The sequence below is a fragment of the Taudactylus pleione genome, unplaced genomic scaffold (genome assembly GCF_031769625.1).
Source record: "Taudactylus pleione unplaced genomic scaffold, aTauple2 ptg000550l, whole genome shotgun sequence".
Lineage (NCBI taxonomy): Eukaryota > Metazoa > Chordata > Amphibia > Anura > Myobatrachidae > Taudactylus > Taudactylus pleione.
In genome coordinates this window covers 337,710-364,000 of record NW_028284952.1, presented here as the reverse complement: position 1 = coordinate 364,000, position 26,291 = coordinate 337,710, and the positions used below count along the sequence as shown (strand labels likewise).

The following is a 26,291-nucleotide window of genomic DNA, read 5'->3' as shown; positions in this document are numbered from 1 at the left end:
AACATTAACTTTAGACCTCTATTACTTCTTAACTCAAGTAAATTCATTGATAAGTTGAAAAAATTAAATGTAAAATGTAATAGAAAAGAATGTTATGGCAGTATAAAATTACCTACAGCTCCTGGTATTCCCAGGTGGTCTCCCATCCAAGTACTAACCATGCCCAACACTGCATAGCTTCCAAGATCAAACGACATTGGCCATGTCCAGTGTGGTTTGGCTATAGGTGCTGAAAAATATTAACTTTAGACATCTTTTACTTCTTAACTCAAGTAAATTCATTGCTAAGTTGAAAAAATGTAATGTAAAATGTAATAGAAAAGAATGTTATGGCAGTATAAAATTACCTACTGCACCTGGTTTTCCCAGGTGGTCTCCCATCCAAGCTCTGACCATACCCAACACTGCATAGCTACCAAGATAAGACGAGATTGGGCATGTCCAGTGTGGATTGGCTGTAGGTGCTCAAAAGTATTAACTTTAGACCTCTATTACTTCTTAACTCAAGGAAATTCATTGATAAGTTGAAAAAATTAAATGTAAAATGTAATAGAAAAGAATGTTCTGGCAGTGTAAAATTACTTACAGCTCCTGGTATTCCCAGGTGGTCTCCCATCCAAGTACTAACCAGGCCCAACACTGCATAGCTTCCAAGATCAGACGAGATTGGGCATGTCCACTGTGGTTTGGCTGTAGGTGCTCAAAAGCATTAAATTTAGACCGCTTTTACTTCTTAACTCAAGTAAATTCAATGATAAGTTGAAAAAATTAAATGTAAAATGTAATAGAAAAGAATGTTATGGCAGTATAAAATTACCTACAGCACATGGTATTCCCAGGTGGTCTCCCATCCAAATACTAACCAGGCCCAACACTGCATAGCTTCCAAGATCAGACAATATTGGGCATATCCAGTGTGGTTTGGCTGTAGGTGCTCAAAAACATTAACTTTAGACCTCTATTACTTCTTAACTCAAGTAAATTCATTTATAAGTTGAAAAAATTAAATGTAAAATGTAATAGAAAAGAATGTTATGGTAGTATAAAATTAACTACAGCTCCTGGTATTCCCAGGTGGTCTCCCATCCAAGTACTAACCAGGCCCAACACTGCATAGCTTCCAAGATCAGACGAGATTGGGCATGTCCACTGTGGTTTGGCTGTAGGTGCTCAAAAGCGTTAAATTTAGACCGCTTTTACTTCTTAACACAAGTAAATTCATTGATAAGTTGAAAAAATTAAATGTAAAATGTAATAGAAAAGAATGTTATGGCAGTATAAAATTACCTACAGCACCTGGTATTCCCAGGTGGTCTCCCATCAAAGTACTAACCAGGCCCAACACTGCATAGCTTCCAAGATCTGACGAGATTGGGCATGTCCAGTGTAGTTTGGCTGTATGTGCTCAAAAACATTAACTTTAGACCTCTTTTACTTCTTAACTCAAGTAAATTCAATGATAAGTTGAAAAATTAAATGTAAAATTTAATAGAAAAGAATGTTATGGCAGTATAAAATTACCTACAGCTCCTGGTATTCCCAGGTGGTCTCACATCCAAGTACTAACCAGGCCCAACACTGCATAGCTTCCAAGATCAGACGAGATTGGGCATGTCCAGTGTGGTTTGGCTGTAGGTGCTCAAAAACATTAACTTTAGACATCTATTACTTCTTAACTCAAGTAAATTCATTGATAAGTTGAAAAAATTAAATTTAAAATGTAATAGAAAAGAATGTTATGGCAGTATAAAATTACCTACAGCACCTGGTAATCCCAGGTGGTCTCCCATCCAAGTACTAACCAGGCCCAACACTGCCTAGCTTCCAAGTTCAGACGAGATTGGGCATGTCCAGTGTGGTTTGGCTGTAGGTGCTCAAAAACATTAACTTTAGACCTCTTTTACTTCTTAACTCAAGTAAATTCAATGATAAGTTGAAAAATGAAATGTAAAATGTAATAGAAAAGAATGTTATGGCAGTATAAAATTACCTACAGCACCTAGTATTCCCAGGTGGTCTCCCATCCAAGTACTAACCAGGCCCAACACTGCATAGCTTCCAAGATCAGACGAGATTGGGCATGTCCAGTGTGGTTTGGCTGTAGGTGCTCAAAACCATTAACTTTAGACCTCTTTTACTTCTTAACTCAAGTAAATTCATTGATAAGTTGAAAAAATGAAATGTAGAATGTAATAGAAAAGAATGTTTTGGCTGTCTAAAATTACCTACAGCACCTGGTATTCCCAGGTGGTCTCCCATCCAAGTACAAACCAGGCCCAACACTGCATAGCTTCCAAGATGAGACGAGATTGGGCATGTCCAGTGTGATTCGGCTGTAGGTGCTCAAATGCATTAAATTTAGACCTCTATTACTTCTTAACTCAAGTAAATTCATTGATAAGTTGAAAAAATTAAATGTAAAATGTAATAGAAAAGAATGTTCTGGCAGTATAAAATTACCTACAGGTCCTGGTATTCCCAGGTGGTCTCCCATCCAAGTACTGACCATGCCCAACACTGCATAGCTTCCAAGATCAAACAACATTGGCCATGTCCAGTGTGGTTTGGCTATAGGTGCTGAAAAATATTAACTTTAGACATCTTTTACTTCTTAACTCAAGTAAATTCATTGCTAAGTTGAAAAAATGTAATGTAAAATGTAATAGAAAATAATGTTATGGCAGTATAAAATTACCTACTGCACCTGGTTTTCCTAGGTGGTCTCCCATCCAAGTTCTGACCATACCCAACACTGCATAGCTACCAAGATAAGACGAGATTGGGCATGTCCAGTGTGGATTGGCTGTAGGTGCTCAAAAGTATTAACTTTAGACCTCTATTACTTCTTAACTCAAGGAAATTCATTGATAAGTTGAAAAAATTAAATGTAAAATGTAATAGAAAAGAATGTTCTGGCAGTATAAAACTACCTACAGCTCCTGGTATTCCCAGGTGGTCTCCCATCCAAGTACTAACCAGGCCCAACACTGCATAGCTTCCAAGATCAGACGAGATTGGGCATGTCCAGTGTGGTTTGGCTGTAGGTGCTCAAAAGCATTAAATTTAGACCGCTTTTACTTCTTAACTCAAGTAAATTCAATGATAAGTTGAAAAAATTAAATGTAAAATGTAATAGAAAAGAATGTTATGGCAGTATAAAATTACCTACAGCACCTGGTATTCCCAGGTGGTCTCCCATCCAAATACTAACCAGGCCCAACACTGCATAGCTTCCAAGATCAGACGAGATTGGGCATGTCCAGTGTGGTTTGGCTGTAGGTGCTCAAAAACATTAACTTTAGACCTCTATTACTTCTTAACTCAAGTAAATTCATTGATAAGTTGAAAAAATTAAATGTAAAATGTAATAGAAAAGAATGTTATGGTAGTATAAAATTACCTACAGCACCTGGTATTCCCAGGTGGTCGCCCATCTAAGTACTAACCAGGCCCAACACTGCATAGCTTCCAAGATCAGACGAGATTGGGCATGTCCAGTGTGGTTTGGCTGTAGGTACTCAAAAACATTAACTTTAGACCTCTTTTACTTCTTAACTCAAGTAAATTCATTGATAAGTTGAAAAAATCAAATGTAAAATGTAATAAAAAAGAATGATTTTGGCTGTCTAAAATTACCTACAGCACCTGGTATTCCCAGGTGGTCTCCCATCCAAGTACAAACCAGGCCCAACACTGCATAGCTTCCTAGATCAGACGAGATTGGGCATGTCCAGTGTGGTTTGACTGTAGATGCTCAAAATCATTAACTTTAGACATGTATTACTTCTTAACTCAAGTAAATTCATTGATAAGTTGAAAAAATTAAATGTAAAATGTAATAGAAAAGAATGTTATGGCAGTATAAAATTACCTACTGCACCTGGTTTTCCCAGGTGGTCTCCCATCCAAGTTCTGACCATACCCAAAACTGCATAGCTACCAAGATAAGACGAGATTGGGCATGTCCAGTGTGGATTGGCTGTAGGTGCTCAAAAGTATTAACTTTAGACCTCTATTACTTCTTAACTCAAGGAAATTCATTGATAAGTTGAAAAAATTAAATGTAAAATGTAATAGAAAAGAATGTTCTGGCAGTATAAAATTACCTACAGCTCCTGGTATTCCAGGTGGTCTCCCATCCAAGTACTAACCAGGCCCAACTCTGCATAGCTTCCAAGATCAGACGAGATTGGGCATGTCCACTGTGGTTTGGCTGCAGGTGCTCAAAAGCTTTAAATTTAGACCGCTTTTACTTCTTAACTCAAGTAAATTCAATGATAAGTTGAAAAAATTAAATGTAAAATGTAATAGAAAAGAATGTTATGGCAGTATAAAATTACCTACAGCACCTGGTATTCCCAGGTGGTCTCCCATCCAAGTACTAACCAGGCCAAACACTGCATAGCTTCCAAGATCAGACGAGATTGGGCATGTCCAGTGTGGTTTGGCTGTAGGTGCTCAAAAACATTAACTTTAGACCTCTATTACTTCTTAACTCAAGTAAATTCATTGATAAGTTGAAAAAATTAAATGTAAAATGTAATAGAAAAGAATGTTATGGCTGCATAAAATTACCTACAGCACCTGGTATTCCCAGGTGGTCTCCCATCCAAGTACTAACCAGGCACAACACTGCATAGCTTCCAAGATCAGACGAGATTGGGCATGTCCAGTGTGGTTTGGCAGTAGGTGCTCAAAAACATTAACTTTAGACCTCTATTACTTCTTAACTCAAGTAAATTCATTGATAAGTTGAAAAAGTTAAATGTAAAATGTAATAGAAAAGAACGTTCTGGCAGTATAAAATTACCTACAGCTCCTGGTATTCCCAGGTAGTCTCCCATCCAAGTACTAACCAGGCCCAACACTGCATAGCTTCCAAGATCAGACGAGATTGGGCATGTCCAGTGTGGTTTGGCTGTAGGTGCTCAAAAACAATAACTTTAGACCTGTATTACTTCTTAACTCAAGTAAATTCATTGATAAGTTGAAAAAATTAAATGTAAAATGTAATAGAAAAGAATGTTATGGCAGTATAAAATTACCTACTGCACCTAGTTTTCCCAGGTGGTCTCCCATCCAAGTTCTGACCTTACCCAACATTGCATAGCTACCAAGATAAGACGAGATTGGGCATGTCCAGTGTGGATTGGCTGTAGGTGCTCAGAAGTATTAACTTTAGACCTCTATTACTTCTTAACTCAAGGAAATTCATTGATAAGTTGAAAAAATTAAATGTAAAATGTAATAGAAAAGAATGTTCGGCAGTATAAAATTACCTACATCTCCTGGTATTCCCAGGTGGTCTCCCATCCAAGTACTAACCAGGCCCAACACTGCATAGCTTCCAAGATCAGACGAGATTGGGCATGTCCACTGTGGTTTGGCTGTAGGTGCTCAAAAGCATTAAATTTAGACCACTTTTACTTCTTAACACAAGTAAATTCATTGATAAGTTGAAAAAATCAAATGTAAAATGTAATAGAAAAGACTGTTCTGGCAGTATAAAATTACCTACAGCTCCTGGTATTCCAGGTGGTCTCCCATCCAAGTACTAACCAGGCCCAACACTGCATAGCTTCCAAGATCAGACGAGATTGGGCATGTCCACTGTGGTTTGGCTGCAGGTGCTCAAAAGCTTTAAATTTAGACCGCTTTTACTTCTTAACTCGAGTAAATTCAATGATAAGTTGAAAAAATTAAATGTAAAATGTAATAGAAAAGAATGTTATGGCAGTATAAAATTACCTACAGCACCTGGTATTCCCAGGTGGTCTCCCATCCAAGTACTAACCAGGCCCAACACTGCATAGCTTCCAAGATCAGACGAGATTGGGCATGTCCAGTGTGGTTTGGCTGTAGGTGCTCAAAAACATTAACTTTAGACCTCTATTACTTCTTAACTCAAGTAAATTCATTGATAAGTTGAAAAAATTAAATGTAAAATGTAATAGAAAAGACTGTTATGGCAGTATAAAATTACCTACAGCACCTGGTATTCCCAGGTGGTCTCCCATCCAAGTACTAACCAGGCCCAACACTGCATAGCTTCCAAGATCAGACGAGATTGGGCATGTCCAGTATGGTTTGGCTGAAGGTGCTCAAAGACATTAACTTTAGACTTCTTTTACTTCTTAACTCAAGTAAATTCAATGATAAGTTGAAAAATTAAATGTAAAATGTAATAGAAAAGAACGTTCTGGCAGTATAAAATTACCTACAGCACCTAGTATTCCCAGGTGGTCTCCCATCCAAGTACTAACCAGGCCCAACACTGCATAGCTTCCAAGATCAGACGAGATTGGGCATGTCCACTGTGGTTTGGCTGCAGGTGCTCAAAAGCTTTAAATTTAGACCGCTTTTACTTCTTAACTCGAGTAAATTCAATGATAAGTTGAAAAAATTAAATGTAAAATGTAATAGAAAAGAATGTTATGGCAGTATAAAATTACCTACTGCACCTAGTTTTCCCAGGTGGTCTCCCATCCAAGTTCTGACCTTACCCAACATTGCATAGCTACCAAGATAAGATGAGATTGGGCATGTCCAGTGTGGATTGGCTGTAGGTGCTCAGAAGTATTAACTTTAGACCTCTATTACTTCTTAACTCAAGGAAATTCATTGATAAGTTGAAAAAATTAAATGTAAAATGTAATAGAAAAGAATGTTCTGGCAGTATAAAATTACCTACATCTCCTGGTATTCCCAGGTGGTCTCCCATCCAAGTACTAACCAGGCCCAACACTGCATAGCTTCCAAGATCAGACGAGATTGGGCATGTCCACTGTGGTTTGGCTGTAGGTGCTCAAAAGCATTAAATTTAGACCGCTTTTACTTCTTAACACAAGTAAATTCATTGATAAGTTAAAAAAATCAAATGTAAAATGTAATAGAAAAGACTGTTATGGCAGTATAAAATTACCTACAGCACCTGGTATTCCCAGGTGGTTTCCCATCCAAGTACTAACCAGGCCCAACACTGCATAGCTTCCAAGATCAGACGAGATTGGGCATGTCCAGTGTGGTTTGGCTGAAGGTGCTCAAAAACATTAACTTTAGACCTCTTTTACTTCTTAACTCAAGTAAATTCAATGATAAGTTGAAAAATGAAATGTAAAATGTAATAGAAAAGAATGTTATGGCAGTATAAAATTACCTACAGCACCTGGTATTCCCAGGTGGTGGCCCATCTAAGTACTAACCAGGCCCAACACTGCATAGCTTCCAAGATCAGACGAGATTGGGCATGTCCAGTGTGGTTTGGCTGTAGGTACTCAAAAACATTAACTTTAGACCTCTTTTACTTCTTAACTCAAGTAAATTCATTGATAAGTTGAAAAAATCAAATGTAATATGTAATAAAAAAGAATGATTTTGGCTGTCTAAAATTACCTACAGCCCCTGGTATTCCCAGGTGGTCTCCCATCCAAGTACAAACCAGGCCCAACACTGCATAGCTTCCAAGATCAGACGAGATTGGGCATGTCCAGTGTGGTTTGACTGTAGATGCTCAAAATCATTAACTTTAGACCTGTATTACTTCTTAACTCAAGTAAATTCATTGATAAGTTGAAAAAATTAAATGTAAAATGTAATAGAAAAGAATGTTATGGCAGTATAAAATTACCTACTGCACCTGGTTTTCCCAGGTGGTCTCCCATCCAAGTTCTGACCATACCCAACACTGCATAGCTACCAAGATAAGACGAGATTGGGCATGTCCAGTGTGGATTGGCTGTAGGTGCTCAAAAGTATTAACTTTAGACCTCTATTACTTCTTAACTCAAGGAAATTCATTGATAAGTTGAAAAAATTAAATGTAAAATGTAATAGAAAAGAATGTTCTGGCAGTATAAAATTACCTACAGCTCCTGGTATTCCAGGTGGTCTCCCATCCAAGTACTAACCAGGCCCAACACTGCATAGCTTCCAAGATCAGACGAGATTGGGCATGTCCACTGTGGTTTGGCTGTAGGTACTCAAAAGCTTTAAATTTAGACCGCTTTTACGTCTTAACTCAAGTAAATTCAATGATAAGTTGAAAAAATTAAATGTAAAATGTAATAGAAAAGAATGTTATGGCAGTATAAAATTACCTACAGCACCCGGTATTCCCAGGTGGTCTCCCATCCAAGTACTAACCAGGCCCAACACTGCATAGCTTCCAAGATCAGACGAGATTGGGCATGTCCAGTGTGGTTTGGCTGTAGGTGCTCAAAAACATTAACTTTAGACATCTTTTACTTCTTAACTCAAGTAAATTCAATGATAAGTTGAAAAATGAAATGTAAAATGTAATAGAAAAGAATGTTATGGCAGTATAAAATTACCTTCAGCACCTAGTATTCCCAGGTGGTCTCCCATCTAAGTTCTAACCAGGCCCAACACTGCATAGCTTCCAAGATCAGACGAGATTTGGCATGTCCAGTGTGGTTTGGCTGTAGGTGCTCAAAAACATTAACTTTAGACCTCTTTTACTTCTTAACTCAAGTAAATTCATTGATAAGTTGAAAAAATTAAATGTAAAATATAATAGAAAAGAAAGTTATGGCTGCATAAAATTACCTACAGCACCTGGTATTCCCAGGTGGTCTCCCATCCAAGTACTAACCAGGCTCAACACTGCATAGCTTCCAAGATCAGACGAGATTGGGGATGTCCAGTGTGGTTTGGCTGTAGGTGCTCAAAAGCATTAAATTTAGACCTCTTTTACTTCTTAACACAAGTAAATTCATTGATAAGTTGAAAAAATTAAATGTAAAATGTAATAGAAAAGGTAGTTATGGCAGTTTAAAATTACCTACAGCACCAGGGATTCCTAGGTAGTCTCCCATCCAAGTACTAACCAGTCCCAACACTGCACAGCTTCCAAGATCAGACGAGATTGGGCATGTCCAGTGTGGTTTGGCTGTAGGTGCTCAAAAACATTAACTTTAGACCTGTATTACTTCTTAACTCAAGTAAATTCATTGATAAGTTGAAAAAATTAAATGTAAAATGTAATAGAAAAGAATGTTATGGCAGTATAAAATTACCTACTGCACCTGGTTTTCCCAGGTGGTCTCCCATCAAAGTACTGACCAGGCACAACACTGCATAGCTACCAAGAAAAGACGAGATTGGGCATGTCCAGTGTGGATTGGCTGTAGGTGCTCAAAAGTATTAACTTTAGACCTCTATTACTTCTTTTCTCAAGGAAATTCATTGATAAGTTGAAAAATATAAATGTAAAATGTAATAGAAAAGAATGTTATGGCAGTATAAAATTACCTACAGCACCTGGTATTCCCAGGTGGTCTCCCATCCAAGTACTAACCAGGCCCAACACTGCATAGCTTCCAAGATCAGACGAGATTGGGCATGTCCAGTGTGGTTTGGCTGTAGGTGCTCAAAAACATTAACTTTAGACCTCTTTTACTTCTTAACTCAAGTAAATTCAATGATAAGTTGAAAAATTAAATGTAAAATGTAATAGAAAAGAATGTTATGGCAGTAAAAAATTACCTACAGCTCCTGGTATTCCCAGGTGGTCTCCCATCCAAGTACTAACCAGGCCCAACACTGCATAGCTTCCAAGATCAGACGAGATTGGGCATGTCCAGTGTGGTTTGGCTGTAGGTGCTCAAAAACATTAACTTTAGACCTCTATTACTTCTTAACTCAAGTAAATTCATTGATAAGTTGAAAAAATTAAATTTAAAATGTAATAGAAAAGAATGTTATGGCAGTATAAAATTACCTACAGCACCTGGTAATCCCAGGTGGTCTCCCATCCAAGTACTAACAAGGCCCAACACTGCCTAGCTTCCAAGTTCAGACGAGATTGGGCATGTCCAGTGTGGTTTGGCTGTAGGTGCTCAAAAACATTAACTTTAGACCTCTTTTACTTCTTAACTCAAGTAAATTCAATGATAAGTTGAAAAATGAAATGTAAAATGTAATAGAAAAGAATATTATGGCAGTATAAAATAACCTACAGCACCTAGTATTCCCAGGTGGTCTCCCATCCAAGTACTAACCAGGCCCAACACTGCATAGCTTCCAAGATCAGACGAGATTGGGCATGTCTAGTGTGGTTTGGCTGTAGGTGCTCAAAACCATTAACTTTAGACCTCTTTTACTTCTTAACTCAAGTAAATTCATTGATAAGTTGAAAAAATGAAATGTAGAATGTAATAGAAAAGAATGTTTTGGCTGTCTAAAATTACCTACAGCACCTGGTATTCCAAGGTGGTCTCCCATCCAAGTACAAACCAGGCCCAACACTGCATAGCTTCCAAGATCAGACGAGATTGGGCATGTCCAGTGTGGTTTGGCTGTAGGTGCTCAAAACATTAAATTTAGACCTCTATTACTTCTTAACTCAAGTAAATTCATTGTTAAGTTGAAAAAATTAAATGTAAAATGTAATAGAAAAGAATGTTCTGGCAGTATAAAATTACCTACAGCTCCTGGTATTCCCAGGTGGTCTCCCATCCAAGTACTTACCAGGCCCAACACTGCATAGCTTCCAAGATCAGACGAGATTGGGCATGTCCACTGTGGTTTGGCTGTAGGTGCTCAAAAGCATTAAATTTAGACCGCTTTTACTTCTTAACACAAGTAAATTCATTGATAAGTTGAAAAAATTAAATGTAAAATGTAATAGAAAAGAATTTTATGGCAGTTTAAAATTACCTACAGCACCTGGGATTCCTAGGTAGTCACCAATCCAAGTACTAACCAGTCCCAACACTGCATAGCTTCCAAGATCAGACGAGATTGGGCATGTCCAGTGTGGTTTGGCTGTAAGTGCTCAAAAACATTAACTTTAGACCTGTATTACTTCTTAACTCAAGTAAATTAATTGATAAGTTGAAAAATTAAATGTAAAATGTAATAGAAAAGAATGTTATGGCTGCATAAAATTACCTACAGCACCTGGTATTCCCAGGTGGTCTCCCATCCAAGTACTAACCAGGCACAACACTGCATAGCTTCCAAGATCAGACGAGATTGGGCATGTCCAGTGTGGTTTGGCAGTAGGTGCTCAAAAACATTAACTTTAGACCTCTATTACTTCTTAACTCAAGTAAATTCATTGATAAGATGAAAAATTTAAATGTAAAATGTAATAGAAAAGAATGTTCTGGCAGTATAAAATTACCTACAGCTCCTGGTATTCCCAGGTGGTCTCCCATCCAAGTACTAACCAGGCCCAACACTGCATAGCTTCCAAGATCAGACGAGATTGGGCATGTCCAGTGTGGTTTGGCTGTAGGTGCTCAAAAACAATAACTTTAGACCTGTATTACTTCTTAACTCAAGTAAATTCATTGATAAGTTGAAAAAATTAAATGTAAAATGTAATAGAAAAGAATGTTCTGGCAGTATAAAATTACCTACTGCACCTGGTTTTCCCAGGTGGTCTCCCATCCAAGTTCTGACCTTACCCAACACTGCATAGCTACCAAGATAAGACGAGATTGGGCATGTCCAGTGTGGATTGGCTGTAGGTGCTCAGAAGTATTAACTTTAGACCTCTATTACTTCTTAACTCAAGGAAATTCATTGATAAGTTGAAAAAATTAAATGTAAAATGTAATAGAAAAGAATGTTCTGGCAGTATAAAATTACCTACATCTCCTGGTATTCCCAGGTGGTCTCCCATCCAAGTACTAACCAGGCCCAACACTGCATAGCTTCCAAGATCAGACGAGATTGGGCATGTCCACTGTGGTTTGGCTGTAGGTGCTCAAATGCATTAAATTTAGACCGCTTTTACTTCTTAACACAAGTAAATTCATTTATAAGTTGAAAAAATCAAATGTAAAATGTAATAGAAAAGACTGTTATGGCAGTATAAAATTACCTACAGCACCTGGTATTCCCAGGTGGTTTCCCATCCAAGTACTAACCAGGCCCAACACTGCATAGCTTCCAAGATCAGACGAGATTGGGCATGTCCAGTGTGGTTTGGCTGAAGGTGCTCAAAAACATTAACTTTAGACCTCTTTTACTTCTTAACTCAAGTAAATTCAATGATAAGTTGAAAAATGAAATGTAAAATGTAATAGAAAAGAATGTTATGGCAGTATAAAATTACCTACAGCACCTGGTATTCCCAGGTGGTCGCCCATCTAAGTACTAACCAGGCCCAACACTGCATAGCTTCCAAGATCAGACAAGATTGGGCATGTCCAGTGTGGTTTGGCTGTAGGTACTCAAAAACATTAACTTTAGACCTCTTTTACTTCTTAACTCAAGTAAATTCATTGATAAGTTGAAAAAATCAAATGTAAAATGTAATAAAAAAGAATGATTTTGGCTGTCTAAAATTACCTACAGCAACTGGTATTCCCAGGTGGTCTCCCATCCAAGTACAAACCAGGCCCAACACTGCATAGCTTCCAAGATCAGACGAGATTGGGCATGTCCAGTGTGGTTTGACTGTAGATGCTCAAAATCATTAACTTTAGACCTGTATTACTTCTTAACTCAAGTAAATTCATTGATAAGTTGAAAAAATTAAATGTAAAATGTAATAGAAAAGAATGTTATGGCAGTATAAAATTACCTACTGCACCTGGTTTTCCCAGGTGGTCTCCCATCCAAGTTCTGACCATACCCAACACTGCATAGCTACCAAGATAAGACGAGATTGGGCATGTCCAGTGTTGATTGGCTGTAGGTGCTCAAAAGTATTAACTTTAGACCTCTATTACTTCTTAACTCAAGGAAATTCATTGATAAGTTGAAAAAATTAAATGTAAAATGTAATAGAAAAGAATGTTCTGGCAGTATAAAATTACCTACAGCTCCTGGTATTCCAGGTGGTCTCCCATCCAAGTACTAACCAGGCCCAACACTGCATAGCTTCCAAGATCAGACGAGATTGGGCATGTCCACTGTGGTTTGGCTGTAGGTACTCAAAAGCTTTAAATTTAGACCTCTTTTACTTCTTAACTCAAGTAAATTCAATGATAAGTTGAAAAAATTAAATGTAAAATGTAATAGAAAAGAATGTTATAGCAGTATAAAATTACCTACAGCACCTGGTATTCCCAGGTGGTCTCCCATCCAAGTACTAACCAGGCCCAACACTGCATAGCTTCCAAGATCAGACGAGATTGGGCATGTCCAGTGTGGTTTGGCTGTAGGTGCTCAAAAACATTAACTTTAGACCTCTATTACTTCTTAACTCAAGTAAATTCATTGATAAGTTGAAAAAATTAAATGTAAAATGTAATAGAAAAGACTGTTATGGCAGTATAAAATTACCTACAGCACCTGGTATTCCCAGGTGGTCTCCCATCCAAGTACTAACCAGGCCCAACACTGCATAGCTTCCAAGATCAGACGAGATTGGGCATGTCCAGTGTGGTTTGGCTGTAGGTGCTCAAAGACATTAACTTTAGACTTCTTTTACTTCTTAACTCAAGTAAATTCAATGATAAGTTGAAAAATGAAATGTAAAATGTAATAGAAAAGAATGTTATGGCAGTATAAAATTAGCTTCAGCACCTAGTATTCCCAGGTGGTCTCCCATCTAAGTACTAACCAGGCCCAACACTGCATAGCTTCCAAGATCAGACGAGATTTGGCATGTCCAGTGTGGTTTGGCTGTAGGTGCTCAAAAACATTAACTTTAGACCTCTTTTACTTCTTAACTCAAGTAAATTCATTGATAAGTTGAAAAAATTAAATGTAAAATATAATAGAAAAGAATGTTATGGCTGCATAAAATTACCTACAGCACCTGGTATTCCCAGGTGGTCTCCCATCCAAGTACTAACCAGGCTCAACACTGCATAGCTTCCAAGATCAGACGAGATTCGGGATGTCCACTGTGGTTTGGCTGTAGGTGATCAAAAGCATTAAATTTAGACCTCTTTTACTTCTTAACACAAGTAAATTCATTGATAAGTTGAAAAAATTAAATGTAAAATGTAATAGAAAAGGTAGTTATGGCAGTTTAAAATTACCTACATCACCAGGGATTCCTAGGTAGTCTCCCATCCAAGTTCTAACCAGTCCCAACACTGCACAGCTTCCAAGATCAGACGAGATTGGGCATGTCCAGTGTGGTTTGGCTGTAGGTGCTCAAAAACATTAACTTTAGACCTGTATTACTTCTTAACTCAAGTAAATTCATTGATAAGTTGAAAAAATTAAATGTAAAATGTAATAGAAAAGAATGTTATGGCAGTATAAAATTACCTACAGCACCTGGTATTCCCAGGTGGTCTCCCATCCAAGTACTAACCAGGCCCAACACTGCATAGCTTCCAAGATCAGACGAGATTGGGCATGTCCAGTGTGGTTTGGCTGTAGGTGCTCAAAAACATTAACTTTAGACCTCTATTACTTCTTAACTCAAGTAAATTCATTGATAAGTTGAAAAAATTAAATTTAAAATGTAATAGAAAAGAATGTTATGGCAGTATAAAATTACCTACAGCACCTGGTAATCCCAGGTGGTCTCCCATCCAAGTACTAACAAGGCCCAACACTGCCTAGCTTCCAAGTTCAGACGAGATTGGGCATGTCCAGTGTGGTTTGGCTGTAGGTGCTCAAAAACATTAACTTTAGACCTCTTTTACTTCTTAACTCAAGTAAATTCAATGATAAGTTGAAAAATGAAATGTAAAATGTAATAGAAAAGAATATTATGGCAGTATAAAATAACCTACAGCACCTAGTATTCCCAGGTGGTCTCCCATCCAAGTACTAACCAGGCCCAACACTGCATAGCTTCCAAGATCAGACAAGATTGGGCATGTCTAGTGTGGTTTGGCTGTAGGTGCTCAAAACCATTAACTTTAGACCTCTTTTACTTCTTAACTCAAGTAAATTCATTGATAAGTTGTAAAAATGAAATGTAGAATGTAATAGAAAAGAATGTTTTGGCTGTCTAAAATTACCAACAGCACCTGGTATTCCAAGGTGGTCTCCCATCCAAGTACAAACCAGGCCCAACACTGCATAGCTTCCAAGATCAGACGAGATTGGGAATGTCCAGTGTGGTTTGGCTGTAGGTGCTCAAAACATTAAATTTAGACCTCTATTACTTCTTAACTCAAGTAAATTCATTGTTAAGTTGAAAAAATTAAATGTAAAATGTAATAGAAAAGAATGTTATGGGAGTATAAAATTACCTACTGCACCTGGTATTCCCAGGTGGTCTCCCATCCAAGTACTAACCAGGCCCAATACTGCATAGCTTCCAAGATCAGACGAGATTGGGCATGTCCAGTGTGGTTTGGCTGTAGGTGCTCAAAGACATTAACTTTAGACTTCTTTTACTTCTTAACTCAAGTAAATTCAATGATAAGTTGAAAAATGAAATGTAAAATGTAATAGAAAAGAATGTTATGGCAGTATAAAATTACCTTCAGCACCTAGTATTCCCAGGTGGTCTCCCATTTAAGTACTAACCAGGCCCAACACTGCATAGCTTCCAAGATCAGACGAGATTTGGCATGTCCAGTGTGGATTGGCTGTAGGTGCTCAAAAGTATTAACTTTAGACCTCTATTACTTCTTAACTCAAGGAAATTCATTGATAAGTTGAAAAAATTAAATGTAAAATGTAATAGAAAAGAATGTTCTGGCAGTATAAAATTACCTACAGCTCCTGGTATTCCAGGTGGTCTCCCATCCAAGTACTAACCAGGCCCAACACTGCATAGTTTCCAAGATCAGATGAGATTGGGCATGTCCACTGTGGTTTGGCTGTAGGTGCTCAAAAGCTTTAAATTTAGACCACTTTTACTTCTTAACTCAAGTAAATTCAATGATAAGTTGAAAAAATTAAATGTAAAATGTAATAGAAAAGAATGTTATGGCAGTATAAAATTACCTACAGCACCTGGTATTCCCAGGTGGTCTCCCATCCAAGTACTAAACAAGCCCAACACTGCATAGCTTTCAAGATCAGACGAGATTGGGCATGTCCAGTGTGGTTTGGCTGTAGGTGCTCAACGACATTAACTTTAGACTTCTTTTACTTCTTAACTCAAGTAAATTCAATGATAAGTTGAAAAATTAAATGTAAAATGTAATAGAAAAGAATGTTATGGCTGCATAAAATTACCTACAGCACCTGGTATTCCCAGGTGGTCTCCCATCCAAGTACTAACCAGGCACAACACTGCATAGCTTCCAAGATCAGACGAGATTGGGCATGTCCAGTGTGGTTTGGCTGAAGGTGCTCAAAAACATTAACTTTAGACCTCTTTTACTTCTTAACTCAAGTAAATTCAATGATAAGTTGAAAAAATTAAATGTAAAATGTAATAGAAAAGAATGTTATAGCAGTATAAAATTACCTACAGCACCTGGTATTCCCAGGTGGTCTCCCATCCAAGTACTAACCAGGCCCAACACTGCATAGCTTCCAAGATCAGACGAGATTGGGCATGTCCAGTGTGGTTTGGCTGTAGGTGCTCAAAAACATTAACTTTAGACCTCTATTACTTCTTAACTCAAGTAAATTCATTGATAAGTTGAAAAAATTAAATGTAAAATGTAATAGAAAAGACTGTTATGGCAGTATAAAATTACCTACAGCACCTGGTATTCCCAGGTGGTCTCCCATCCAAGTACTAACCAGGCCCAACACTGCATAGCTTCCAAGATCAGACGAGATTGGGCATGTCCAGTGTGGTTTGGCTGTAGGTGCTCAAAGACATTAACTTTAGACTTCTTTTACTTCTTAACTCAAGTAAATTCAATGATAAGTTGAAAAATGAAATGTAAAATGTAATAGAAAAGAATGTTATGGCAGTATAAAATTAGCTTCAGCACCTAGTATTCCCAGGTGGTCTCCCATCTAAGTACTAACCAGGCCCAACACTGCATAGCTTCCAAGATCAGACGAGATTTGGCATGTCCAGTGTGGTTTGGCTGTAGGTGCTCAAAAACATTAACTTTAGACCTCTTTTACTTCTTAACTCAAGTAAATTCATTGATAAGTTGAAAAAATTAAATGTAAAATATAATAGAAAAGAATGTTATGGCTGCATAAAATTACCTACAGCACCTGGTATTCCCAGGTGGTCTCCCATCCAAGTACTAACCAGGCTCAACACTGCATAGCTTCCAAGATCAGACGAGATTGGGGATGTCCACTGTGGTTTGGCTGTAGGTGATCAAAAGCATTAAATTTAGACCTCTTTTACTTCTTAACACAAGTAAATTCATTGATAAGTTGAAAAAATTAAATGTAAAATGTAATAGAAAAGGTAGTTATGGCAGTTTAAAATTACCTACAGCACCAGGGATTCCTAGGTAGTCTCCCATCCAAGTTCTAACCAGTCCCAACACTGCACAGCTTCCAAGATCAGACGAGATTGGGCATGTCCAGTGTGGTTTGGCTGTAGGTGCTCAAAAACATTAACTTTAGACCTGTATTACTTCTTAACTCAAGTAAATTCATTGATAAGTTGAAAAAATTAAATGTAAAATGTAATAGAAAAGAATGTTATGGCAGTATAAAATTACCTACAGCACCTGGTATTCCCAGGTGGTCTCCCATCCAAGTACTAACCAGGCCCAACACTGCATAGCTTCCAAGATCAGACGAGATTGGGCATGTCCAGTGTGGTTTGGCTGTAGGTGCTCAAAAACATTAACTTTAGACCTCTATTACTTCTTAACTCAAGTAAATTCATTGATAAGTTGAAAAAATTAAATTTAAAATGTAATAGAAAAGAATGTTATGGCAGTATAAAATTACCTACAGCACCTGGTAATCCCAGGTGGTCTCCCATCCAAGTACTAACAAGGCCCAACACTGCCTAGCTTCCAAGTTCAGACGAGATTGGGCATGTCCAGTGTGGTTTGGCTGTAGTTGCTCAAAAACATTAACTTTAGACCTCTTTTACTTCTTAACTCAAGTAAATTCAATGATAAGTTGAAAAATGAAATGTAAAATGTAATAGAAAAGAATATTATGGCAGTATAAAATAACCTACAGCACCTAGTATTCCCAGGTGGTCTCCCATCCAAGTACTAACCAGGCCCAACACTGCATAGCTTCCAAGATCAGACGAGATTGGGCATGTCTAGTGTGGTTTGGCTGTAGTTGCTCAAAACCATTAACTTTAGACCTCTTTTACTTCTTAACTCAAGTAAATTCATTGATAAGTTGAAAAAATGAAATGTAGAATGTAATAGAAAAGAATGTTTTGGCTGTCTAAAATTACCTACAGCACCTGGTATTCCAAGGTGGTCTCCCATCCAAGTACAAACCAGGCCCAACACTGCATAGCTTCCAAGATCAGACGAGATTGGGAATGTCCAGTGTGGTTTGGCTGTAGGTGCTCAAAACATTAAATTTAGACCTCTATTACTTCTTAACTCAAGTAAATTCATTGTTAAGTTGAAAAAATTAAATGTAAAATGTAATAGAAAAGAATGTTCTGGCAGTATAAAATTACCTACAGCTCCTGGTATTCCCAGGTGGTCTCCCATCCAAGTACTTACCAGGCCCAACACTGCATAGCTTCCAAGATCAGACGAGATTGGGCATGTCCACTGTGGTTTGGCTGTAGGTGCTCAAAAGCATTAAATTTAGACCGCTTTTACTTCTTAACACAAGTAAATTCATTGATAAGTTGAAAAAATTAAATGTAAAATGTAATAGAAAAGAATGTTATGGCAGTTTAAAATTACCTACAGCACCTGGGATTCCTAGGTAGTCACCAATCCAAGTACTAACCAGTCCCAACACTGCATAGCTTCCAAGATCAGACGAGATTGGGCATGTCCAGTGTGGTTTGGCTGTAGGTGCTCAAAAACATTAACTTTAGACCTGTATTACTTCTTAACTCAAGTAAATTAATTGATAAGTTGAAAAAATTAAATGTAAAATGTAATAGAAAAGAATGTTATGGGAGTATAAAATTACCTACTGCACCTGGTATTCCCAGGTGGTCTCCCATCCAAGTACTAACCAGGCCCAATACTGCATAGCTTCCAAGATCAGACGAGATTGGGCATGTCCAGTGTGGTTTGGCTGTAGGTGCTCAAAGACATTAACTTTAGACTTCTTTTACTTCTTAACTCAAGTAAATTCAATGATAAGTTGAAAAATGAAATGTAAAATGTAATAGAAAAGAATGTTATGGCAGTATAAAATTACCTTCAGCACCTAGTATTCCCAGGTGGTCTCCCATTTAAGTACTAACCAGGCCCAACACTGCATAGCTTCCAAGATCAGACGAGATTTGGCATGTCCAGTGTGGATTGGCTGTAGGTGCTCAAAAGTATTAACTTTAGACCTCTATTACTTCTTAACTCAAGGAAATTCATTGATAAGTTGAAAAAATTAAATGTAAAATGTAATAGAAAAGAATGTTCTGGCAGTATAAAATTACCTACAGCTCCTGGTATTCCAGGTGGTCTCCCATCCAAGTACTAACCAGGCCCAACACTGCATAGTTTCCAAGATCAGATGAGATTGGGCATGTCCACTGTGGTTTGGCTGTAGGTGCTCAAAAGCTTTAAATTTAGACCACTTTTACTTCTTAACTCAAGTAAATTCAATGATAAGTTGAAAAAATTAAATGTAAAATGTAATAGAAAAGAATGTTATGGCAGTATAAAATTACCTACAGCACCTGGTATTCCCAGGTGGTCTCCCATCCAAGTACTAAACAAGCCCAACACTGCATAGCTTTCAAGATCAGACGAGATTGGGCATGTCCAGTGTGGTTTGGCTGTAGGTGCTCAACGACATTAACTTTAGACTTCTTTTACTTCTTAACTCAAGTAAATTCAATGATAAGTTGAAAAATTAAATGTAAAATGTAATAGAAAAGAATGTTATGGCTGCATAAAATTACCTACAGCACCTGGTATTCCCAGGTGGTCTCCCATCCAAGTACTAACCAGGCACAACACTGCATAGCTTCCAAGATCAGACGAGATTGGGCATGTCCAGTGTGGTTTGGCTGAAGGTGCTCAAAAACATTAACTTTAGACCTCTTTTACTTCTTAACTCAAGTAAATTCAATGATAAGTTGAAAAATGAAATGTAAAATGTAATAGAAAAGAATGTTATGGCAGTATAACATTACCTACAGCACCTGGTATTCCCAGGTGGTGGCCCATCTAAGTATTAACCAGGCCCAACACTGCATAGCTTCCAAGATCAGACGAGATTGGGCATGTCCAGTGTGGTTTGGCTGTAGGTACTCAAAAACATTAACTTTAGACCTCTTTTACTTCTTAACTCAAGTAAATTCATTGATAAGTTGAAAAAATCAAATGTAATATGTAATAAAAAAGAATGATTTTGGCTGTCTAAAATTACCTACAGCCCCTGGTATTCCCAGGTGGTCTCCCATCCAAGTACAAACCAGGCCCAACACTGCATAGCTTCCAAGATCAGACGAGATTGGGCATGTCCAGTGTGGTTTGACTGTAGATGCTCAAAATCATTAACTTTAGACCTGTATTACTTCTTAACTCAAGTAAATTCATTGATAAGTTGAAAAAATTAAATGTAAAATGTAATAGAAAAGAATGTTATGGCAGTATAAAATTACCTACTGCACCTGGTTTTCCCAGGTGGTCTCCCATCCAAGTTCTGACCATACCCAACACTGCATAGCTACCAAGATAAGACGAGATTGGGCATGTCCAGTGTGGATTGGCTGTAGGTGCTCAAAAGTATTAACTTTAGACCTCTATTACTTCTTAACTCAAGGAAATTCATTGATAAGTTGAAAAAATTAAATGTAAAATGTAATAGAAAAGAATGTTCTGGCAGTATAAAATTACCTACAGCTCCTGGTATTCCAGGTGGTCTCCCATCCAAGTACTAACCAGGCCCAACACTGCATAGCTTCCAAGATCAGATGAGATTGGGCATGTCCACTGTGGTTTGGCTGTAGGTACTCAAAAGCTTTAAATTTAGACCGCTTTTACGTCTTAACTCAAGTAAATTCAATGATAAGTTGAAAAAATTAAATGTAAAATGTAATAGAAAAGAATGTTATGGCAGTATAAAATTACCTACAGCACCCGGTATTCCCAGGTGGTCTCCCATCCAAGTACTAACCAGGCCCAACACTGCATAGCTTCCAAGATCAGACGAGATTGGGCATGTCCAGTGTGGTTTGGCTGTAGGTGCTCAAAAACATTAACTTTAGACATCTTTTACTTCTTAACTCAAGTAAATTCAATGATAAGTTGAAAAATGAAATGTAAAATGTAATAGAAAAGAATGTTATGGCAGTATAAAATTACCTTCAGCACCTAGTATTCCCAGGTGGTCTCCCATCTAAGTTCTAACCAGGCCCAACACTGCATAGCTTCCAAGATCAGACGAGATTTGGCATGTCCAGTGTGGTTTGGCTGTAGGTGCTCAAAAACATTAACTTTAGACCTCTTTTACTTCTTAACTCAAGTAAATTCATTGATAAGTTGAAAAAATTAAATGTAAAATATAATAGAAAAGAAAGTTATGGCTGCATAAAATTACCTACAGCACCTGGTATTCCCAGGTGGTCTCCCATCCAAGTACTAACCAGGCTCAACACTGCATAGCTTCCAAGATCAGACGAGATTGGGGATGTCCAGTGTGGTTTGGCTGTAGGTGCTCAAAAGCATTAAATTTAGACCTCTTTTACTTCTTAACACAAGTAAATTCATTGATAAGTTGAAAAAATTAAATGTAAAATGTAATAGAAAAGATAGTTATGGCAGTTTAAAATTACCTACAGCACCAGGGATTCCTAGGTAGTCTCCCATCCAAGTACTAACCAGTCCCAACACTGCACAGCTACCAAGATCAGACGAGATTGGGCATGTCCAGTGTGGTTTGGCTGTAGGTGCTCAAAAACATTAACTTTAGACCTGTATTACTTCTTAACTCAAGTAAATTCATTGATAAGTTGAAAAAATTAAATGTAAAATGTAATAGAAAAGAATGTTATGGCAGTATAAAATTACCTACTGCACCTGGTTTTCCCAGGTGGTCTCCCATCAAAGTACTGACCAGGCACAACACTGCATAGCTACCAAGAAAAGACGAGATTGGGCATGTCCAGTGTGGATTGGCTGTAGGTGCTCAAAAGTATTAACTTTAGACCTCTATTACTTCTTTTCTCAAGGAAATTCATTGATAAGTTGAAAAAATTAAATGTAAAATGTAATAGAAAAGAATGTTATGGCAGTATAAAATTACCTACAGCAGCTGGTATTCCCAGGTGGTCTCCCATCCAAGTACTAACCAGGCCCAACACTGCATAGCTTCCAAGATCAGACGAGATTGGGCATGTCCAGTGTGGTTTGGCTGTAGGTGCTCAAAAACATTAACTTTAGACCTCTTTTACTTCTTAACTCAAGTAAATTCAATGATAAGTTGAAAAATTAAATGTAAAATGTAATAGAAAAGAATGTTATGGCAGTAAAAAATTACCTACAGCTCCTGGTATTCCCAGGTGGTCTCCCATCCAAGTACTAACCAGGCCCAACACTGCATAGCTTCCAAGATCAGACGAGATTGGGCATGTCCAGTGTGGTTTGGCTGTAGGTGCTCAAAAACATTAACTTTAGACCTCTATTACTTCTTAACTCAAGTAAATTCATTGATAAGTTGAAAAAATTAAATTTAAAATGTAATAGAAAAGAATGTTATGGCAGTATAAAATTACCTACAGCACCTGGTAATCCCAGGTGGTCTCCCATCCAAGTACTAACAAGGCCCAACACTGCCTAGCTTCCAAGTTCAGACGAGATTGGGCATGTCCAGTGTGGTTTGGCTGTAGGTGCTCAAAAACATTAACTTTAGACCTCTTTTACTTCTTAACTCAAGTAAATTCAATGATAAGTTGAAAAATGAAATGTAAAATGTAATAGAAAAGAATATTATGGCAGTATAAAATAACCTACAGCACCTAGTATTCCCAGGTGGTCTCCCATCCAAGTACTAACCAGGCCCAACACTGCATAGCTTCCAAGATCAGACGAGATTGGGCATGTCCAGTGTGGTTTGGCTGTAGGTGCTCAAAACATTAAATTTAGACCTCTATTACTTCTTAACTCAAGTAAATTCATTGTTAAGTTGAAAAAATTAAATGTAAAATGTAATAGAAAAGAATGTTCTGGCAGTATAAAATTACCTACAGCTCCTGGTATTCCCAGGTGGTCTCCCATCCAAGTACTTACCAGGCCCAACACTGCATAGCTTCCAAGATCAGATGAGATTGGGCATGTCCACTGTGGTTTGGCTGTAGGTGCTCAAAAGCATTAAATTTAGACCGCTTTTACTTCTTAACACAAGTAAATTCATTGATAAGTTGAAAAAATTAAATGTAAAATGTAATAGAAAAGAATTTTATGGCAGTTTAAAATTACCTACAGCACCTGGGATTCCTAGGTAGTCACCAATCCAAGTACTAACCAGTCCCAACACTGCATAGCTTCCAAGATCAGACGAGATTGGGCATGTCCAGTGTGGTTTGGCTGTAAGTGCTCAAAAACATTAACTTTAGACCTGTATTACTTCTTAACTCATGTAAATTAATTGATAAGTTGAAAAAATTAAATGTAAAATGTAATAGAAAAGAATGTTATGGGAGTATAAAATTACCTACTGCACCTGGTATTCCCAGGTGGTCTCCCATCCAAGTACTAACCAGGCCCAAGACTGCATAGCTTCCAAGATCAGACGAGATTGGGCATGTCCAGTGTGGTTTGGCTGTAGGTGCTCAAAGACATTAACTTTAGACTTCTTTTACTTCTTAACTCAAGTAAATTCAATGATAAGTTGAAAAATTAAATGTAAAATGTAATAGAAAAGAATGTTATGGCTGCATAAAATTACCTACAGCACCTGGTATTCCCAGGTGGTCTCCCATCCAAGTACTAACCAGGCACAACACTGCATAGCTTCCAAGATCAGACGAGATTGGGCATGTCCAGTGTGGTTTGGCAGTAGGTGCTCAAAAACATTAACTTTAGACCTCTATTACTTCTTAACTCAAGTAAATTCATTGATAAGATGAAAAATTTAAATGTAAAATGTAATAGAAAAGAATGTTCTGGCAGTATAAAATTACCTACAGCTCCTGGTATTCCCAGGTGGTCTCCCATCCAAGTACTAACCAGGCCCAACACTGCATAGCTTCCAAGATCAGACGAGATTGGGCATGTCCAGTGTGGTTTGGCTGTAGGTGCTCAAAAACAATAACTTTAGACCTGTATTACTTCTTAACTCAAGTAAATTCATTGATAAGTTGAAAAAATTAAATGTAAAATGTAATAGAAAAGAATGTTATGGCAGTATAAAATTACCTACTGCACCTGGTTTTCCCAGGTGGTCTCCCATCCAAGTTCTGACCTTACCCAACACTGCATAGCTACCAAGATAAGACGAGATTGGGCATGTCCAGTGTGGATTGGCTGTAGGTGCTCAGAAGTATTAACTTTAGACCTCTATTACTTCTTAACTCAAGGAAATTCATTGATAAGTTGAAAAAATTAAATGTAAAATGTAATAGAAAAGAATGTTCTGGCAGTATAAAATTACCTACATCTCCTGGTATTCCCAGGTGGTCTCCCATCCAAGTACTAACCAGGCCCAACACTGCATAGCTTCCAAGATCAGACGAGATTGGGCATGTCCACTGTGGTTTGGCTGTAGGTGCTCAAATGCATTAAATTTAGACCGCTTTTACTTCTTAACACAAGTAAATTCATTTATAAGTTGAAAAAATCAAATATAAAATGTAATAGAAAAGACTGTTATGGCAGTATAAAATTACCTACAGCACCTGGTATTCCCAGGTGGTTTCCCATCCAAGTACTAACCAGGCCCAACACTGCATAGCTTCCAAGATCAGACGAGATTGGGCATGTCCAGTGTGGTTTGGCTGAAGGTGCTCAAAAACATTAACTTTAGACCTCTTTTACTTCTTAACTCAAGTAAATTCAATGATAAGTTGAAAAATGAAATGTAGAATGTAATAGAAAAGAATGTTATGGCAGTATAAAATTACCTACAGCACCTGGTATTCCCAGGTGGTCGCCCATCTAAGTACTAACCAGGCCCAACACTGCATAGCTTCCAAGATCAGACAAGATTGGGCATGTCCAGTGTGGTTTGGCTGTAGGTACTCAAAAACATTAACTTTAGACCTCTTTTACTTCTTAACTCAAGTAAATTCATTGATAAGTTGAAAAAATCAAATGTAAAATGTAATAAAAAAGAATGTTATAGCAGTATAAAATTACCTACAGCACCTTATTCCCAGGTGGTCTCCCATCCAAGTACTAACCAGGCCCAACACTGCATAGCTTCCAAGATCAGACGAGATTGGGCATGTCCAGTGTGGTTTGGCTGTAGGTGCTCAAAAACATTAACTTTAGACCTCTATTACTTCTTAACTCAAGTAAATTCATTGATAAGTTGAAAAAATTAAATGTAAAATGTAATAGAAAAGACTGTTATGGCAGTATAAAATTACCTACAGCACCTGGTATTCCCAGGTGGTCTCCCATCCAAGTACTAACCAGGCCCAACACTGCATAGCTTCCAAGATCAGACGAGATTGGGCATGTCCAGTGTGGTTTGGCTGTAGGTGCTCAAAGACATTAACTTTAGACTTATTTTACTTCTTAACTCAAGTAAATTCAATGATAAGTTGAAAAATGAAATGTAAAATGTAATAGAAAAGAATGTTATGGCAGTATAAAATTAGCTTCAGCACCTAGTATTCCTAGGTGGTCTCCCATCCAAGTACTAACCAGGCCCAACACTGCATAGCTTCCAAGATCAGACGAGATTTGGCATGTCCAGTGTGGTTTGGCTGTAGGAGCTCAAAAACATTAACTTTAGACCTCTTTTACTTCTTAACTCAAGTAAATTCATTGATAAGTTGAAAAAATTAAATGTAAAATATAATAGAAAAGAATGTTATGGCTGCATAAAATTACCTACAGCACCTGGTATTCCCAGGTGGTCTCCCATCCAAGTACTAACCAGGCTCAACACTGCATAGCTTCCAAGATCAGACGAGATTGGGGATGTCCACTGTGGTTTGGCTGTAGGTGATCAAAAGCATTAAATTTAGACCTCTTTTACTTCTTAACACATGTAAATTCATTGATAAGTTGAAAAAATTAAATGTAAAATGTAATAGAAAAGGTAGTTATGGCAGTTTAAAATTACCTACAGCACCAGGGATTCCTAGGTAGTCTCCCATCCAAGTTCTAACCAGTCCCAACACTGCACAGCTTCCAAGATCAGACGAGATTGGGCATGTCCAGTGTGGTTTGGCTGTAGGTGCACAAAAACAT

At 37.6% G+C, this 26,291-nt stretch overlaps 12 non-coding genes and 86 pseudogenes across 12 annotated transcripts; all 98 read right to left on the bottom strand.

Annotated features, from left to right (window-relative positions):
- Positions 1–109: 109 nt before the first annotated feature.
- Positions 110–228, bottom strand: LOC148484526 (5S ribosomal RNA; annotated as a pseudogene).
- Positions 229–579: 351 nt separating this feature from the next.
- LOC148484525 (5S ribosomal RNA) lies at positions 580–698 on the bottom strand (annotated as a pseudogene).
- A 116-nt stretch (positions 699–814) lies between these two features.
- LOC148484524 (5S ribosomal RNA) lies at positions 815–933 on the bottom strand (annotated as a pseudogene).
- A 116-nt stretch (positions 934–1,049) lies between these two features.
- Positions 1,050–1,168, bottom strand: LOC148484523 (5S ribosomal RNA; annotated as a pseudogene).
- Positions 1,169–1,284: 116 nt separating this feature from the next.
- LOC148484522 (5S ribosomal RNA) lies at positions 1,285–1,403 on the bottom strand (annotated as a pseudogene).
- Positions 1,404–1,518: 115 nt separating this feature from the next.
- LOC148484521 (5S ribosomal RNA) lies at positions 1,519–1,637 on the bottom strand (annotated as a pseudogene).
- A 116-nt stretch (positions 1,638–1,753) lies between these two features.
- Positions 1,754–1,872, bottom strand: LOC148484520 (5S ribosomal RNA; annotated as a pseudogene).
- Positions 1,873–1,987: 115 nt separating this feature from the next.
- LOC148484519 (5S ribosomal RNA) lies at positions 1,988–2,106 on the bottom strand (annotated as a pseudogene).
- Positions 2,107–2,222: 116 nt separating this feature from the next.
- On the bottom strand, positions 2,223–2,341 carry LOC148484518 (5S ribosomal RNA; annotated as a pseudogene).
- Positions 2,342–2,927: 586 nt separating this feature from the next.
- Positions 2,928–3,046, bottom strand: LOC148484517 (5S ribosomal RNA; annotated as a pseudogene).
- Positions 3,047–3,162: 116 nt separating this feature from the next.
- LOC148484516 (5S ribosomal RNA) lies at positions 3,163–3,281 on the bottom strand (annotated as a pseudogene).
- A 116-nt stretch (positions 3,282–3,397) lies between these two features.
- Positions 3,398–3,516, bottom strand: LOC148484515 (5S ribosomal RNA). The gene has a single exon (XR_015870701.1). It is a non-coding gene; the product is annotated as a 5S ribosomal RNA (ribosomal RNA).
- Positions 3,517–3,633: 117 nt separating this feature from the next.
- On the bottom strand, positions 3,634–3,752 carry LOC148484514 (5S ribosomal RNA; annotated as a pseudogene).
- A 351-nt stretch (positions 3,753–4,103) lies between these two features.
- Positions 4,104–4,221, bottom strand: LOC148484513 (5S ribosomal RNA; annotated as a pseudogene).
- A 116-nt stretch (positions 4,222–4,337) lies between these two features.
- LOC148484512 (5S ribosomal RNA) lies at positions 4,338–4,456 on the bottom strand (annotated as a pseudogene).
- Positions 4,457–4,572: 116 nt separating this feature from the next.
- On the bottom strand, positions 4,573–4,691 carry LOC148484511 (5S ribosomal RNA; annotated as a pseudogene).
- Positions 4,692–4,807: 116 nt separating this feature from the next.
- LOC148484510 (5S ribosomal RNA) lies at positions 4,808–4,926 on the bottom strand (annotated as a pseudogene).
- Positions 4,927–5,276: 350 nt separating this feature from the next.
- Positions 5,277–5,395, bottom strand: LOC148484509 (5S ribosomal RNA; annotated as a pseudogene).
- A 116-nt stretch (positions 5,396–5,511) lies between these two features.
- Positions 5,512–5,629, bottom strand: LOC148484508 (5S ribosomal RNA; annotated as a pseudogene).
- A 116-nt stretch (positions 5,630–5,745) lies between these two features.
- LOC148484507 (5S ribosomal RNA) lies at positions 5,746–5,864 on the bottom strand. Its single transcript, XR_015871702.1, has one exon. It is a non-coding gene; the product is annotated as a 5S ribosomal RNA (ribosomal RNA).
- Positions 5,865–5,980: 116 nt separating this feature from the next.
- Positions 5,981–6,099, bottom strand: LOC148484506 (5S ribosomal RNA; annotated as a pseudogene).
- A 115-nt stretch (positions 6,100–6,214) lies between these two features.
- Positions 6,215–6,333, bottom strand: LOC148484505 (5S ribosomal RNA; annotated as a pseudogene).
- A 351-nt stretch (positions 6,334–6,684) lies between these two features.
- On the bottom strand, positions 6,685–6,803 carry LOC148484504 (5S ribosomal RNA; annotated as a pseudogene).
- Positions 6,804–6,919: 116 nt separating this feature from the next.
- Positions 6,920–7,038, bottom strand: LOC148484503 (5S ribosomal RNA; annotated as a pseudogene).
- A 115-nt stretch (positions 7,039–7,153) lies between these two features.
- On the bottom strand, positions 7,154–7,272 carry LOC148484502 (5S ribosomal RNA; annotated as a pseudogene).
- A 117-nt stretch (positions 7,273–7,389) lies between these two features.
- Positions 7,390–7,508, bottom strand: LOC148484501 (5S ribosomal RNA; annotated as a pseudogene).
- A 351-nt stretch (positions 7,509–7,859) lies between these two features.
- Positions 7,860–7,977, bottom strand: LOC148484500 (5S ribosomal RNA; annotated as a pseudogene).
- Positions 7,978–8,093: 116 nt separating this feature from the next.
- Positions 8,094–8,212, bottom strand: LOC148484499 (5S ribosomal RNA). The gene has a single exon (XR_015870865.1). It is a non-coding gene; the product is annotated as a 5S ribosomal RNA (ribosomal RNA).
- A 115-nt stretch (positions 8,213–8,327) lies between these two features.
- Positions 8,328–8,446, bottom strand: LOC148484498 (5S ribosomal RNA; annotated as a pseudogene).
- Positions 8,447–8,562: 116 nt separating this feature from the next.
- On the bottom strand, positions 8,563–8,681 carry LOC148484497 (5S ribosomal RNA; annotated as a pseudogene).
- A 116-nt stretch (positions 8,682–8,797) lies between these two features.
- On the bottom strand, positions 8,798–8,916 carry LOC148484496 (5S ribosomal RNA; annotated as a pseudogene).
- Positions 8,917–9,267: 351 nt separating this feature from the next.
- On the bottom strand, positions 9,268–9,386 carry LOC148484495 (5S ribosomal RNA). The gene has a single exon (XR_015871701.1). It is a non-coding gene; the product is annotated as a 5S ribosomal RNA (ribosomal RNA).
- A 115-nt stretch (positions 9,387–9,501) lies between these two features.
- On the bottom strand, positions 9,502–9,620 carry LOC148484494 (5S ribosomal RNA; annotated as a pseudogene).
- Positions 9,621–9,736: 116 nt separating this feature from the next.
- On the bottom strand, positions 9,737–9,855 carry LOC148484493 (5S ribosomal RNA; annotated as a pseudogene).
- Positions 9,856–9,970: 115 nt separating this feature from the next.
- LOC148484492 (5S ribosomal RNA) lies at positions 9,971–10,089 on the bottom strand (annotated as a pseudogene).
- A 116-nt stretch (positions 10,090–10,205) lies between these two features.
- LOC148484491 (5S ribosomal RNA) lies at positions 10,206–10,324 on the bottom strand (annotated as a pseudogene).
- A 115-nt stretch (positions 10,325–10,439) lies between these two features.
- On the bottom strand, positions 10,440–10,558 carry LOC148484490 (5S ribosomal RNA; annotated as a pseudogene).
- A 116-nt stretch (positions 10,559–10,674) lies between these two features.
- LOC148484489 (5S ribosomal RNA) lies at positions 10,675–10,793 on the bottom strand (annotated as a pseudogene).
- A 115-nt stretch (positions 10,794–10,908) lies between these two features.
- Positions 10,909–11,027, bottom strand: LOC148484488 (5S ribosomal RNA; annotated as a pseudogene).
- Positions 11,028–11,143: 116 nt separating this feature from the next.
- LOC148484487 (5S ribosomal RNA) lies at positions 11,144–11,262 on the bottom strand (annotated as a pseudogene).
- A 351-nt stretch (positions 11,263–11,613) lies between these two features.
- LOC148484486 (5S ribosomal RNA) lies at positions 11,614–11,732 on the bottom strand (annotated as a pseudogene).
- A 116-nt stretch (positions 11,733–11,848) lies between these two features.
- LOC148484485 (5S ribosomal RNA) lies at positions 11,849–11,967 on the bottom strand (annotated as a pseudogene).
- Positions 11,968–12,082: 115 nt separating this feature from the next.
- Positions 12,083–12,201, bottom strand: LOC148484484 (5S ribosomal RNA; annotated as a pseudogene).
- A 117-nt stretch (positions 12,202–12,318) lies between these two features.
- LOC148484483 (5S ribosomal RNA) lies at positions 12,319–12,437 on the bottom strand (annotated as a pseudogene).
- Positions 12,438–12,788: 351 nt separating this feature from the next.
- Positions 12,789–12,906, bottom strand: LOC148484482 (5S ribosomal RNA; annotated as a pseudogene).
- A 116-nt stretch (positions 12,907–13,022) lies between these two features.
- LOC148484481 (5S ribosomal RNA) lies at positions 13,023–13,141 on the bottom strand. The gene has a single exon (XR_015871700.1). It is a non-coding gene; the product is annotated as a 5S ribosomal RNA (ribosomal RNA).
- A 116-nt stretch (positions 13,142–13,257) lies between these two features.
- On the bottom strand, positions 13,258–13,376 carry LOC148484480 (5S ribosomal RNA). Its single transcript, XR_015871699.1, has one exon. It is a non-coding gene; the product is annotated as a 5S ribosomal RNA (ribosomal RNA).
- Positions 13,377–13,491: 115 nt separating this feature from the next.
- On the bottom strand, positions 13,492–13,610 carry LOC148484479 (5S ribosomal RNA; annotated as a pseudogene).
- A 116-nt stretch (positions 13,611–13,726) lies between these two features.
- LOC148484478 (5S ribosomal RNA) lies at positions 13,727–13,845 on the bottom strand (annotated as a pseudogene).
- A 351-nt stretch (positions 13,846–14,196) lies between these two features.
- LOC148484477 (5S ribosomal RNA) lies at positions 14,197–14,315 on the bottom strand. The gene has a single exon (XR_015871698.1). It is a non-coding gene; the product is annotated as a 5S ribosomal RNA (ribosomal RNA).
- Positions 14,316–14,431: 116 nt separating this feature from the next.
- LOC148484476 (5S ribosomal RNA) lies at positions 14,432–14,550 on the bottom strand (annotated as a pseudogene).
- Positions 14,551–14,665: 115 nt separating this feature from the next.
- Positions 14,666–14,784, bottom strand: LOC148484475 (5S ribosomal RNA; annotated as a pseudogene).
- Positions 14,785–14,900: 116 nt separating this feature from the next.
- LOC148484474 (5S ribosomal RNA) lies at positions 14,901–15,019 on the bottom strand (annotated as a pseudogene).
- Positions 15,020–15,134: 115 nt separating this feature from the next.
- LOC148484473 (5S ribosomal RNA) lies at positions 15,135–15,253 on the bottom strand (annotated as a pseudogene).
- A 115-nt stretch (positions 15,254–15,368) lies between these two features.
- LOC148484472 (5S ribosomal RNA) lies at positions 15,369–15,487 on the bottom strand (annotated as a pseudogene).
- Positions 15,488–15,603: 116 nt separating this feature from the next.
- LOC148484471 (5S ribosomal RNA) lies at positions 15,604–15,721 on the bottom strand (annotated as a pseudogene).
- Positions 15,722–15,837: 116 nt separating this feature from the next.
- Positions 15,838–15,956, bottom strand: LOC148484470 (5S ribosomal RNA; annotated as a pseudogene).
- A 115-nt stretch (positions 15,957–16,071) lies between these two features.
- On the bottom strand, positions 16,072–16,190 carry LOC148484469 (5S ribosomal RNA; annotated as a pseudogene).
- Positions 16,191–16,306: 116 nt separating this feature from the next.
- On the bottom strand, positions 16,307–16,425 carry LOC148484468 (5S ribosomal RNA). The gene has a single exon (XR_015871697.1). It is a non-coding gene; the product is annotated as a 5S ribosomal RNA (ribosomal RNA).
- A 116-nt stretch (positions 16,426–16,541) lies between these two features.
- Positions 16,542–16,660, bottom strand: LOC148484467 (5S ribosomal RNA). Its single transcript, XR_015871695.1, has one exon. It is a non-coding gene; the product is annotated as a 5S ribosomal RNA (ribosomal RNA).
- A 115-nt stretch (positions 16,661–16,775) lies between these two features.
- LOC148484466 (5S ribosomal RNA) lies at positions 16,776–16,894 on the bottom strand (annotated as a pseudogene).
- A 116-nt stretch (positions 16,895–17,010) lies between these two features.
- On the bottom strand, positions 17,011–17,129 carry LOC148484465 (5S ribosomal RNA; annotated as a pseudogene).
- A 116-nt stretch (positions 17,130–17,245) lies between these two features.
- On the bottom strand, positions 17,246–17,364 carry LOC148484464 (5S ribosomal RNA; annotated as a pseudogene).
- A 116-nt stretch (positions 17,365–17,480) lies between these two features.
- Positions 17,481–17,599, bottom strand: LOC148484463 (5S ribosomal RNA). Its single transcript, XR_015871694.1, has one exon. It is a non-coding gene; the product is annotated as a 5S ribosomal RNA (ribosomal RNA).
- A 116-nt stretch (positions 17,600–17,715) lies between these two features.
- On the bottom strand, positions 17,716–17,834 carry LOC148484462 (5S ribosomal RNA; annotated as a pseudogene).
- A 115-nt stretch (positions 17,835–17,949) lies between these two features.
- Positions 17,950–18,068, bottom strand: LOC148484461 (5S ribosomal RNA; annotated as a pseudogene).
- Positions 18,069–18,184: 116 nt separating this feature from the next.
- LOC148484460 (5S ribosomal RNA) lies at positions 18,185–18,303 on the bottom strand (annotated as a pseudogene).
- A 115-nt stretch (positions 18,304–18,418) lies between these two features.
- Positions 18,419–18,537, bottom strand: LOC148484459 (5S ribosomal RNA; annotated as a pseudogene).
- Positions 18,538–18,653: 116 nt separating this feature from the next.
- Positions 18,654–18,772, bottom strand: LOC148484458 (5S ribosomal RNA; annotated as a pseudogene).
- Positions 18,773–18,888: 116 nt separating this feature from the next.
- On the bottom strand, positions 18,889–19,007 carry LOC148484457 (5S ribosomal RNA; annotated as a pseudogene).
- A 115-nt stretch (positions 19,008–19,122) lies between these two features.
- On the bottom strand, positions 19,123–19,241 carry LOC148484456 (5S ribosomal RNA; annotated as a pseudogene).
- A 116-nt stretch (positions 19,242–19,357) lies between these two features.
- On the bottom strand, positions 19,358–19,475 carry LOC148484455 (5S ribosomal RNA; annotated as a pseudogene).
- Positions 19,476–19,591: 116 nt separating this feature from the next.
- LOC148484454 (5S ribosomal RNA) lies at positions 19,592–19,710 on the bottom strand (annotated as a pseudogene).
- Positions 19,711–19,825: 115 nt separating this feature from the next.
- On the bottom strand, positions 19,826–19,944 carry LOC148484453 (5S ribosomal RNA; annotated as a pseudogene).
- A 115-nt stretch (positions 19,945–20,059) lies between these two features.
- On the bottom strand, positions 20,060–20,178 carry LOC148484452 (5S ribosomal RNA; annotated as a pseudogene).
- A 117-nt stretch (positions 20,179–20,295) lies between these two features.
- Positions 20,296–20,414, bottom strand: LOC148484451 (5S ribosomal RNA; annotated as a pseudogene).
- Positions 20,415–20,765: 351 nt separating this feature from the next.
- On the bottom strand, positions 20,766–20,883 carry LOC148484450 (5S ribosomal RNA; annotated as a pseudogene).
- A 116-nt stretch (positions 20,884–20,999) lies between these two features.
- Positions 21,000–21,118, bottom strand: LOC148484449 (5S ribosomal RNA). The gene has a single exon (XR_015870863.1). It is a non-coding gene; the product is annotated as a 5S ribosomal RNA (ribosomal RNA).
- A 115-nt stretch (positions 21,119–21,233) lies between these two features.
- Positions 21,234–21,352, bottom strand: LOC148484448 (5S ribosomal RNA; annotated as a pseudogene).
- Positions 21,353–21,468: 116 nt separating this feature from the next.
- On the bottom strand, positions 21,469–21,587 carry LOC148484447 (5S ribosomal RNA; annotated as a pseudogene).
- Positions 21,588–21,703: 116 nt separating this feature from the next.
- LOC148484446 (5S ribosomal RNA) lies at positions 21,704–21,822 on the bottom strand (annotated as a pseudogene).
- Positions 21,823–22,173: 351 nt separating this feature from the next.
- On the bottom strand, positions 22,174–22,292 carry LOC148484445 (5S ribosomal RNA; annotated as a pseudogene).
- A 115-nt stretch (positions 22,293–22,407) lies between these two features.
- LOC148484444 (5S ribosomal RNA) lies at positions 22,408–22,526 on the bottom strand (annotated as a pseudogene).
- Positions 22,527–22,642: 116 nt separating this feature from the next.
- On the bottom strand, positions 22,643–22,761 carry LOC148484443 (5S ribosomal RNA; annotated as a pseudogene).
- Positions 22,762–22,876: 115 nt separating this feature from the next.
- LOC148484442 (5S ribosomal RNA) lies at positions 22,877–22,995 on the bottom strand (annotated as a pseudogene).
- Positions 22,996–23,110: 115 nt separating this feature from the next.
- On the bottom strand, positions 23,111–23,229 carry LOC148484441 (5S ribosomal RNA; annotated as a pseudogene).
- Positions 23,230–23,345: 116 nt separating this feature from the next.
- LOC148484440 (5S ribosomal RNA) lies at positions 23,346–23,464 on the bottom strand (annotated as a pseudogene).
- A 116-nt stretch (positions 23,465–23,580) lies between these two features.
- LOC148484439 (5S ribosomal RNA) lies at positions 23,581–23,699 on the bottom strand (annotated as a pseudogene).
- A 115-nt stretch (positions 23,700–23,814) lies between these two features.
- LOC148484438 (5S ribosomal RNA) lies at positions 23,815–23,933 on the bottom strand (annotated as a pseudogene).
- Positions 23,934–24,049: 116 nt separating this feature from the next.
- Positions 24,050–24,168, bottom strand: LOC148484437 (5S ribosomal RNA; annotated as a pseudogene).
- A 351-nt stretch (positions 24,169–24,519) lies between these two features.
- LOC148484436 (5S ribosomal RNA) lies at positions 24,520–24,638 on the bottom strand (annotated as a pseudogene).
- A 116-nt stretch (positions 24,639–24,754) lies between these two features.
- Positions 24,755–24,873, bottom strand: LOC148484435 (5S ribosomal RNA; annotated as a pseudogene).
- A 115-nt stretch (positions 24,874–24,988) lies between these two features.
- On the bottom strand, positions 24,989–25,107 carry LOC148484434 (5S ribosomal RNA; annotated as a pseudogene).
- A 116-nt stretch (positions 25,108–25,223) lies between these two features.
- On the bottom strand, positions 25,224–25,340 carry LOC148484433 (5S ribosomal RNA; annotated as a pseudogene).
- Positions 25,341–25,456: 116 nt separating this feature from the next.
- Positions 25,457–25,575, bottom strand: LOC148484432 (5S ribosomal RNA). The gene has a single exon (XR_015871693.1). It is a non-coding gene; the product is annotated as a 5S ribosomal RNA (ribosomal RNA).
- Positions 25,576–25,690: 115 nt separating this feature from the next.
- Positions 25,691–25,809, bottom strand: LOC148484431 (5S ribosomal RNA; annotated as a pseudogene).
- A 116-nt stretch (positions 25,810–25,925) lies between these two features.
- Positions 25,926–26,044, bottom strand: LOC148484430 (5S ribosomal RNA; annotated as a pseudogene).
- Positions 26,045–26,160: 116 nt separating this feature from the next.
- Positions 26,161–26,279, bottom strand: LOC148484429 (5S ribosomal RNA; annotated as a pseudogene).
- Between the last annotated feature and the right edge of the window lie 12 nt (positions 26,280–26,291).